The sequence below is a fragment of the Mandrillus leucophaeus genome, unplaced genomic scaffold (assembly GCF_000951045.1).
Source record: "Mandrillus leucophaeus isolate KB7577 unplaced genomic scaffold, Mleu.le_1.0 Scaffold1046, whole genome shotgun sequence".
NCBI lineage: Eukaryota > Metazoa > Chordata > Mammalia > Primates > Cercopithecidae > Mandrillus > Mandrillus leucophaeus.
In genome coordinates this window covers 424,031-435,501 of record NW_012098610.1, presented here as the reverse complement: position 1 = coordinate 435,501, position 11,471 = coordinate 424,031, and the positions used below count along the sequence as shown (strand labels likewise).

The window sequence follows — 11,471 nt, the reverse complement described above, 5'->3', positions numbered from 1 at the left end:
CAATTTTCGGCTCTTTCATATACTGTTTTAGGCACACATGCAAGATACCTCTTTATGGGTTTTAAGATGCGCAATTTCATCTTTACTTGAGAACTGCTCTCCTGGGTAGTTGTACCAAATGGTACTTCTACAAACAATGTGTAAGAGTTTCTTTTACTTCATCCTCACCAACATTTGGTATTTCATAAGATTTTTCTTTTCAACTTGCACTTTTTGCAAATCATAAGGCTTTTTAATTTCACAAATCTGATGGGTATAAAATAGTAACACTGATTTCATTTGCAAGTTCTTGATTATTAACGAATCAGAATCTTTTCATGTGTTTACTGGCTATATGGGTTTCTTATTTTGAGAACTACCTATTTTTCAATTCATCTGTCCTTATATTTTGTAAAGTTCTCAGTTATATGAGCTACAAATTTTCTAATATTTTTTTGTTTTTTTTTTTTTTTTTTGCATTACACAACTTTTAAATTTTGGTCAAATTTATCAGTATTTTCCTTTGCAGTTTATACTTTGTACTTTGTTTGGTGTTAGGAATATTCTCTCATTTTTATCCTAAAAGAATTTTGAAGATTTGCTTTTCATATTTGAGATTATAATTCACCTGGAAATAAATTTCATGTCTGATGTAAGATGGATCTAATTTTTTTAAAACAGTTAGCAACTGTGTAAACACAATTTATTAAATATTCTAGTTTTACTCTTTCCCTACTGATCTGAAACACTACATCAGATAGTTACAGTTTCCATAAACATACATGTGGCTAGTTTCTAGACTCTGCTTCATTAATCTGCCTGTCCCTGCACTTAAAGCCATGTGGCAACACTGTTACAGTTTTATAGGAAGTAGGGCAATTCCTGCTTTATTTTTCTTTAAAATTGTATTGGACTTTTTTAGTCACTTATTGTTCCATATAAATCTTAATATCGACTTATCAAGTGTTATTCTATACCCTACTGGAATTTTATTTTATTATTTTATTTTATTTTATTTTTTTTTGAGACAGGGTCTCACTCTGTTGCCCAGGCTGGAGTACAGTGGCGAGATCACAGTTCACTGTAGCCTTGACCTCCTGGGCTCAAGTGATTCTCCCATCTGAGCCTCTCAAGTAGCTGAGACTACAGTCACATGCCTCCATGCCTGGCTATTTTGTGTGTGTGTGTGTGTGTGTGTGTGTGTGTTGTTTTAGCCACGGGGTTTCACCATGTCGCTCAGAACTCGCGGGCTCAAGCAATCCTCCCACCTTGGCCTCCCAATGTGCTGGAAATACCGGCATACCCACCGTACCTGGCCCCTAATTTGAATTTTAATTAAAACTACATTTATAGATTAATTTGGGGAGAACTGACATTTTATAAAATTGAGTCTTCTCAATAAGGGTAATGTGTTTCATTTATTTAAATTTTCTCTTAGATCTTTCAATAAAGTTTTATAATATCTTAAGAGACCTCAGAAATCATTTATTCCTGAGTACCTCATTTTCAAACCAAACTCTTGGTCTCATTATACTTGTTAAAGCTCAGCTAAGATATCACATACTACCACACATATTTCTGTGATTTTTCAGGCTCATTTGGATGCTCCTTCTCCTGTGCTCTTGGATTTATTTATTCATTCTTTGCTTAATATTACCAAAAGTTGTGCTGGGTATGGAGGATACACTGGTGAATAAAATGACAATCCCTTCACGGAGCTTTCATTCTAATAGGAGAGACAGAACAATAAACATTCATAATTCAGGGTGATACATGCTATTATAGGGGAATTACACAGTGCTATGGGAATACAGAAGCAAATACCTAACTCAGACTTGGGGGATGGCTGGATGGAGGGAAAAGGGTGTCAAACACTGCTTCTCAAGGAAGTAACATGTAGACCAAAACTTGAACTAGTGACTGAAAAGCCTCCTAACTGGCTTCTCCGATTAGTTTTTTTCTTCTCTATCTATCTATTCTCCACACTGCTGCCAGAGGTCTCTTTCATCAATATTAAGCGTCATTTTCCACACAGCAGGCCGAACAGACTGATGGAATCCAAACCATACTTCCCTGCCCCCTCCCAGAGGGCGGTCATATCCTTCTGGAACTGAGAAAAAGGAATGCCCCATAGGTGTGTATTCACGGAGGGCAGATGTCGTGGCACCACATCAACTGCATGGACAGGGTTAGTGCTGATTGGCTTGTCTAATTCCAGTGACTCAAGCAAGGTCCGTCCTGTCAGTACTTCATGCAGTAGGTGCCAACTCACCCAAGAGACAAATTTGATTGACACCTTAAAAGGTCGATCTTTTCCACCTTCTCCAGGTAAAGTAACGTCTAAATATATCCCTGTAGTTGCCACAGGAAGTGGATTGGCGGTGTAAAGAGTTCTTTTTCCATCATAAACTGGTCTACGGTCTCCAAATATAGTTACTTCAAAATGCTGAACCCTTGAGTCAACCACCTCCATGGTTTAATATCTTGGGACATTGTCTGGTTTAATATCTTGTCTGGCCACTTGTCTGTCTGGTTTAGTATCTACCTCATAGAGGTAGACATCAATCTTTGGGATTTCAACCTGAAAACAGCCAGCAGTTTAATGGGTTTACCCACGGTGCCATAGCCAAGTCTTCTGGGCACCACGGGTAGGGGCTGGGCCCCAGCAGGTCCTGCGGAACCGATTTCCACTCACCGAGCTTGGGGGAGGGCTTTGAGACAGAACGGAGCCTGCCACTGGGGGCAAGGAGGCGGCCGGGGGGGCGGCGACGGCTTTCCTTGAGCAACTGCACTCTGAAAGCCCCGGGTCGGAAGTGTCTCGAATGGAAGATGGCGCGGGACTAGGTGAGAGGAAGAGGAGACGTGAGGGGAGGACAGAGGGGAGTCCCGTCCGGAAGTTGCATCGCCCGCGGACTCCACGCTCCCACCCCTCCTCCAGGACTGCCGGTGGCCGGCACCGACCTGCCTTGGGCCTCCCCCTGACTGTGTATTTTCAAACAGCCTGTCTACAAGCTCAATTATTATTTCTTCTTTTATTTTTATTTCTGCTGGTAAGGGACTCTAATGGATTCATCAGTATGTCAATTTCATTTTTCGGTTCCAATGTTTTTGCTTGATTTTAAAATATTTCAAATATTTCATTGTGGTTTTGATTTGCATTTCTCTGATGGTCAGTGATGTTCAGCATTTAGTCGTGTGTCTGTTGGCTGCATAAATGTCTTCTTTTGAGAAGTGTCTGTTCATGTCCTTCACCCACTTTTTGATGGAGTTAATTTTTTCTTGTAAATTTGTTTAAGTTCTTTGTAGATTCTGGATATTAGTCCTTTGCCAGATGGGTAAATTGTAAAAATTTTCTCCCATTCTGTAGGTTGCCTATTCACTCTGATGGTAGTTTTTTTGCTGTGCAGAAGCTCTTTAGTTTAATTAGATCCCATTTGTCAGTTTTGGCTTTCGTTGCCACTGCTTTTGGTGTTTTAGTCATGAAGTCCTTGCCCATGCCTATGCCCTGAATGGTATTGCCTAGGTTTTCTTCTAGGGTTTTTATGGTTTTAGGTCTAATATTTAAGTCTTTAATCCATCTTGAATTAATTTTTGTATAAGATGTAAGGAAGGGATCCAGTTTCAGCTTTCTCCATATGGCTAGCCAGTTTTCCCAGCACCATTTATTAAATAGGGAATCCTTTCTCCATTTCTTGTTTTTGTCAGGTTTGTCAAAGATCAGATGGTTGTAGATGTGTGGTATTATTTCTGAGGGCTACATAGCATCTCACACTAGTTAGAATGCTGATCATTAAAAAGTCAGGAAACAACAGGTACTGGAGAGGATGTGGAGAAATAGGAACACTTTTACACTGTTGGTGGGATTTTAAACTAGTTTAACCATTGCAGAAGACAGTGTGGTGATTCCTCAAAGATCTAAAACTAGGAATACCATTTGACCCAGCCATCCCATTACTGGGTGTATACCCAAAGGATTATAAATCATGCTGCTATAAAGACACATACACACATATGTTTATTGTGGCACTATTCACAATAGCAAAGACTTGGAACCAACCCAAATGTCCATCAATGATAGACTGGATTAAGAAAATGTGGCCATATACACCATGGAATACTATGCAGTCGTAAAATAGGATGAGTCAATGTCCTTTACAGGGACATGGATGAAGCTGGAAACCATCATTCTGAGTAAACTATCGCAAGGACAGCAAACCAAACACCACATGTTCTCACTCATAGGTTGGAATTGAACAATGAGAACACTTGGACACAGGGTGGGGGCCACCACACACCCGGGCCTGTCATGGGGTGAGGGAGTGGGGAGGGATAGCATTAGGAGACATACCTGATGTAAATGACAAGTTAATGAGTGCAGCACACCAACATGGCACATGTATACATATGTAACAAACGTGCACGTTGTGTACATATACCCTAGAACTTAAAGTATAATAATAAAAAAAAATTCAATTTCTTTGTTAAATTTATCTGACAGGATTCTGAATTCATTCTCTGTGTTTTCTTGAATTTCACCGAGTTTCCTCAAAACAGCTATTTTGGATTCTCTGTCTGAAAAGTCACATATCTCTGTCTCTCCAGGATTGGTCACTGTTGTCTTATGTAGTTTGTTTTGTGAGGTCATGTTTTACTGGATGTTCTTGTTGCTTGCAGATGTTCATCACTGAGCATTAAAGAGTTAGGTGTTTGTTATCATCTTTGCAGTCTGAGCTTGTTTGTACTCATCATTTTTGTGAGGGCTTTCCAAGTATTCGAAGGCACGTGAGTGTTGTGATCTAAGTCTTTTGTCACTATAACCTTGTTTGCTTTAGTGAACACTACAAGCCCAGTAATGCTGTGGCTCTTGCACACTCAGAGAAACACTGCCTTTGTGGTCTTGGGTGAGTTCCAGGAGAATTCCTTCGTTGCCAAGTAGGCACTCTTGTTCTCTCTTTTTACTTTCCCCCAAACAAATGGAGTCTCTCTCTCTGTGCTGAGCTGTTAGGAGTTGGTGGAAGGGTGACACAAGTATTGCTGTGGCTGCCACCACAAGGACTGTGCTGGGTCAGACCAAAAGCCTACATAGCACTGGATATTGCCCAAAGCCCATGGTGACCACTGCCTGGGTACTGTCTATATTCACTCAAGACCCAAGGGCTCTACAATGAGCAAGTGGTGAATCCGGCTAGACTTGTGTCTCCCCTTCAGGGCACTGAGTTTCCTCAGCCCTGGGTGGGTCCAGGAATGCTGTCTTGGAGCCAGGGCCTGGAACTGGATACTTTAGGAATCTTCCTGGTGCTCTGTTCTACTGTGACTGAGGTGACATCCAAGCCACAAGACAAAGTTCTTCCCAGTCTTCTCTCTACTTTCTTTAAGCAAGAGAGTCTCTCTCTATGGGCACTACCACCTCAGACCCATGGTGAGTACTGCCTGACTACTACTGATGTTCACTGTATGCCCAAGAGCTCTTTCATTCAGCTTGTGGTGAATGCTGCAAGGCATGGGTCTCTCCCTTCAGGGCAATCGACTCCCCACTGGCCCAAGGGAGGTCCAGAAACACCATCCAGGAGCCAAGGCCTAGAATCAGGGACTCCAGGAGACTGCTTGGTGCTTTATCCAACTGAAGTTGAAGTAGTACTTAACTGCAAGACAAAGTCCCCTTTACTCTTCCTTCTCCTTCCTTCAAGCAAAAGGAGATAGCTACCACCACGGTGGCTTGCCATAGCCACTACAGCTGGTTTTGTGCTGGGTCACACCTGAAGCCAGGACAACTCTGAGTCTCACCCAAGGTGAGTATTGCCTGGCTACCACTGTTGATTATTCAGGGCCCAAGGGCTCTTTAGGCAACGGTCTATGAATCCTGCCAGAACTGGGTCCTTCCCTTCATGGCAGTGGGCTCCATCCTGGCCCAGCATGTATCCAGAAACATCATCTGGGATCTGTGACCTGGAAAGGCGGGGGGCTTGGGACTCTGCCTGGTGCCCCATTCTACCGTGGTTGAGCTGTTATCCAAGTTGCAAGACAAAGTCCTCTTTACTCTCCCCTGTATTCTCCTGAAGCAGACAGGAGTCTGTCCTGGAGCTGCAAGCTCTGCTGACTGAGGTTGGGGAGATGTAATGCAAGTACTCTTTTGGCTGCCCTAGCTGGTGTCTCACTAGGTTGTGTGTACGCAGAGTCCATTGAATCTGAGCCCAGCACATCGCCAAGACTTGACCAAGAATTGTAGTCCTTGTGTTTTAGACTGCCTTCCAAGTTTATTTCAAACTGCAGAACACTTTAGCCCATGGTGGCAGGACTTACTGGAAATTACATTCTACCTACTGGGATGGATGATTCTCTTCTGTCTAGTGCTGGTCTAAATGCTCCCTCCATGGCCTCTGTGTGAGTTCTGCCCCATGTTGCTTTTTACTATGACAAGATAGCACTGAGTTCCAATGCCAAGTCTCACAATCACTGTACTCTCCTTGCCCCAAATGCACAGATTCTTTCTCTGTGCCATGTGGCCACTGCTGAGGGATGGGGTAGTGGTGGTGTAAATTAGTCAAGACTGTCTTTCCTACTCTCTTCATTGATCCTTTCCTAAATATGATGTTAAAATTAGGTAATGCGATTACTCACCGGATTTTTTATTCTTATGAGGGAGCATTCTTGTGTAGCTAGTTGTTAAATTTGGTGTTCTTTGGCAAGGTGGGATAATCAATGGAGATAATGGCTATATGGCCATTTTTCTCTGCCTCCCCTTGGATCATATATATTTTAAAATCCTGCCTGACAATCTCTGTCTTTTGATTGGATTATTTAATTCACTTGTATTTAATGTTATTGTTCATATTTTTTGCATTTACATTTGTAATTTTATTTTTTATTTTATATATGTCTCATACTGTTTTTTGTTCCCCCATTCCTCCTCTAGTGATTTATTTTGCATCTAATGAATATTTCCTAATGCAGCATATTAATCTCATTAATGAGCTTTTTTGTGATTTTTAGTTTTTTTTTACTGGTTGTGCTAAGATTACCATATATCTTAACTGATTAGAATCATGTTCAGATGTATAGTAGCTTAATTCCACAGCATACAGAAATGTTACCCCTGTATAGCTATATTTCTTTTCCCTTTTTAAGTTGTGTTTTAGTTATACATATTTCCTCTATTGATGTTAAAAAGCCAACAATACATAGTTATAATTATCGATTTACCATCTTTTATCCTTTCCTTAGCCACTTACAGCTTTGTTTCCACTCACTTATTTTGTGCTGTTATTGGTAAATATATTACATATATATTACTTTTTATATGATACCCAGCAATACATTATACACATGTTATTTTAGATAATTGCTTTTTAAATCAGTTAAGAGAGAAAATGAGTAAAGTATATATGTTAAGAGTGTCTACTATAATTACATAAGTGCCTTTACGGGCACCGTTATTTTTGTTGTTGTTCATTTGTATTTAAATTACTGTCTGTGGTCACTCGCTTTCAACCTGAAGAATATTTTTTAGTATTTCTTATATCTTATTCCATTCAGCTTGCTATAACAAAATATCATAGACTGGATAGCTTATGAAAACCAGAAATTTATTTATCACAGTTCTGGAGGCTGGGAAGGCCAAGATCAAAACACCAGCAGATTTAGTGTCTGGTGAGCACCTGCTTTCTTATAGGCAGTGCCTTCTCAAATAGTGGAAGGGAAGAACAAGCTCCCTTGGGCCTATTCTAGAAGGACACCAATCCCATTTATGACCTAATCATTTTCCAAAAGTCCCATATCCTCTCACCTGGTTAAGATTTCAAAATGTAAATTTGGGGAGGGACACAAACATTCACATTATAGAAGCAGGTCTACTAGCAATGAACTCTCTCAGTTCTTGCTTGTCTTGAAAGTCTTTATTTTGCCTTAATTTTTAAAACAGTTTTGCTGGATATAGAATTCTTGATAGTGTTTTTCATTGAGCACTTCGAATAGGTTATCTGACTGCCTTCTGGCCACCATTGTTTCTGCAGAGACATCAGTTAATCAAATGTTAATCTTATTGTGGTTTCCATAAGTAGTATGCCATTTTTCTCTTGCTACTTTCTGGATTTTCTTCTGCTTCTTTTATTTTCAGCATTTTTATGATGGTATGTCTGTTTTTGACTTTCTTTGTATTTTCTATTGGAGTTTATTGAGCTTCCTGAATAAATTGCAGAAGTTTTCAACTATGATTTCTTTCAATATATTTCTTTTTTCTCTCCTCTCCTTCTGGTACTTGTATTATGTGCATGCTGGAGTACTCAGTGGTGTCCCGCATTTCTCTGAGACTCTGTTGGTTTTTCTTTATTATTTTTTCTCTCTGTCCTTTGTAACCTCTATTGATTTAACTCCAAGTTGGGTAATCATTTTTTTTCTACCAGTTCAAATTTAGTGTTGAGCCCCTCTAATGAGTATTTTATTTCAGCTACTAATCAAATAATTTCTATTTGATTCTTTTAAATAATTTCTATTTATTCATATTATCTTTTTGATCAATGTTGTCGTCATACCTTCTTTTACTTTTTTAGTTGAGCTTTCTCTTAGTTCTGTGAACATATTTATAATGACTACTTTACAATCTTTTCCTCTTACATCTGACATCTGGTCACTCTTACACAATATTTTTTACTTGCTTTTTTCCACTGTGTGGGTCATAGTTTCCTGTTTCTTTGCATTTGTTGTAATTTTCTGGGGAGAACTAGGTATTTTAGATAATATGTTTTAGCACTTCTGATACTGGTACACTCACTCCTGGGGCTTGTTCTTATTATTTACTTGCTTATTTATTTAGTGACTGACAGAGTTATTTTGGGGAATTCTACTTTCCATGAATCCTTCACAGGGAGTTAAGTTTGTGAGGTTGCTTCTCAGAGAGATGCATGTTTGGGTATAACACAGTCACTTGAAGGTGGCAGGGCTCTCTTCCGCTCTTCTGTGAACATACCCAACTGTTATGCTCCACTTATTGCTGCCCTGTTGGTCTATCATTTATTTACAACAAGGCCTGGGTTATAAAAGTACTCTACAAATGAATCTAATCACACTGTGGCTCATTTTATGGAACAGTGGTCAGTATTTTCTATTTGTTCTGATTTCAGCAAAATGCCTCCCAGATATCTTATTCCCTAGTTCTCTCCTCAAAACTCAGTCTACAGTTTAGGCTGTATCTTCATTAGATCTATGAATCTCCTCTCAGTTCCTTTCACTATAACCTCCACTGGTTGTAGCATCTGGGGGGGCAATACGAGAAATGCTGAAATCCCGCTGCTTCTGGGTAGAAAGACCTCCCACTGGGAACTGAGGAAAGAGGAGGTCCTATGTCCTTGGCTGCAACAGTTGGGAGTTGAGTCTTCACCTTGCTAAGCCGGAAGCAGGATGAGAGAGAGCAGTCTTGGTTCAAATACCACAGACCTTCCTTTTTTAAAATAAATATTTGTAGATTTTATTGAATAGATGTTTCTTCATTTGCTCTTTGTCCTTTGGACAATTTCCAAAATTTTATATGATTTTTTTAAAAAAAGTAATTTTCACCGGTTTCACTGGTCAGTGAAGTTCCTTCCACTGTTATGTTAGAAGTCAACATTTTACTGTTGAGTTTTGAGAGTTTTTTTTTTTTTAATGTAGAGGGTGCACACGTAAATTTAGAGGATTTTTTAGATGTAGAGGAAAGCCATAAGTGCCTAGGTGTAGGTAGTGAAATTAAAGTGAAAAGAGAGATCCTATTTATTTATTTATTTATCTGAGACAGAGTTTCACTCTTGTTGCCCAGGCTGGAGTTCAATGGTGCAATCTCGGCTCACTGCAACCCCCGCCTCTCGGGTTCAAATGATACTCCTACCTCAGCCTCCCGAGTAGCTGGGATTACAGGCATGCACCACCACACCTGGCTAATTTTGTATTTTTAGTAGAGATGGGTTTCTCCATGTTGGTCAGGCTGGTCTTGAACTCTTGACCTCAGGTGATCTGCCCACCTCAGCCTCCCAAAGTGCTGGGATTACAGGCGTGAGCCACCATGCCTGGCCTGATCCTGTTTTTTAAGTATAACAAACTTATCCATCAATATATATCGTGCCTTAAATTTCTCTGAATTAACAGTTCCTCTCATGGGAAGGAGAAAACATGGAATTAGTGAGATTGTGAAAAAAAGGGTGAAAGACATCTTCTTGTGTGTTAAACCCACAACATGAGTAAAGTGGCATACATTTTCCACCTCTGCACAATATTCGTGTTGCTTTATAAAATGAAAGAAGTAGGTTACAAAATAGTACGTACACTATGATTATATTTTTAGAAATAAAAACTCAAACACAATATGTAATTGTAAATAAATGCACATTAATGTTCAGAAGAATAAATATCCCAATTTTAACAGTAATCATCTCTAGGAATTGAATTATTTCATTATATTTTTATTTTGTTGTTTCAATTTTCTTATTCTACAGTTAACATGTAATACTTCTGTATTTTTTAAAAATCAAAGTATTTAAAAAGTATCTAAATCTTTGTTAAGATACAATGGATGTCCAAGTAAGTTTGTGAGAAATAGGAAGGCTCCTAAATACTAGTTAATTCACCTCTTCATGTTATAATGTGAAAACCAAGGTCAAGAGAGGAGAAGAGACTTGGCTAAGATTAAAATTTTGATATTTTGACTTCTAGTCCACTAATCTTTCTTACTACCCATGTTTAATCAAACAACTAGGTACAAACTTATTTGAAAAGAGACAGCAGTCACCTGGTTTGTCTATAATCACTAGTTCCAAAGAACAGGCTAAAGATTTATCTCACATTGCACATCCAATATGAGCTCATGTTAATCCTTACCATAGCCCTGCACTTGAAGAATGGACATTTTCTCCTACTCAGAGGCAACAGAGACTTCAATAAGTACTCAAAGTTCATAAAGCAAATGGGAGGCCCACTCAGGGTCTAAATCCAGACAGAACACTCTCCTCCAGATGTTTAGCTGAAAACAGTTATGAGGATCTCTAGCTTATGCTTCAGGTAATGAACTTGCCAAGGCTAGATAGTTCTTTATGTCACTTACGAAGCCAAGTTATTGGAAAACTCCTTCTCTGGGTGTCTGAGTCAGATGTGTTAACAATCACCTACTATAAATTATTAAACAATTAAAAGTGATATAAAGCAAGCCAGCTGAAAGCCAGCAGAAACTATTTCCCTTCTGAGCATGCTGGGAGAAGGTTCCCTCATCTTCTCTCAATATACATGCAGGCAAAACAAAGTCATTTTACCACTGTGCCCTGCTTCCCTCTCACAATGTTTTTCTTGGAGATGTGAAAGCTGAACAGTGTAGGCCTTGACTGAATGGAAGAAAGACAGTGAACCAGACAAGGAAACCTTCCTTTGAGGGCACCTAGCATGGCAGTGGGATACAGTGGAGAGTGTACCAGTTTTGGGAGCACACAAAGTGAATTTGAATCTTTCCCCTGTCAAGCATTGATAGTAGAACCTCA

At 39.5% G+C, this 11,471-nt stretch overlaps 1 pseudogene; it reads right to left on the bottom strand.

Annotated features, from left to right (window-relative positions):
- Positions 1 to 1,585: 1,585 nt before the first annotated feature.
- Positions 1,586 to 11,471, bottom strand: part of LOC105540102 — a 68,893-nt pseudogene continuing 59,007 nt past the window's right edge.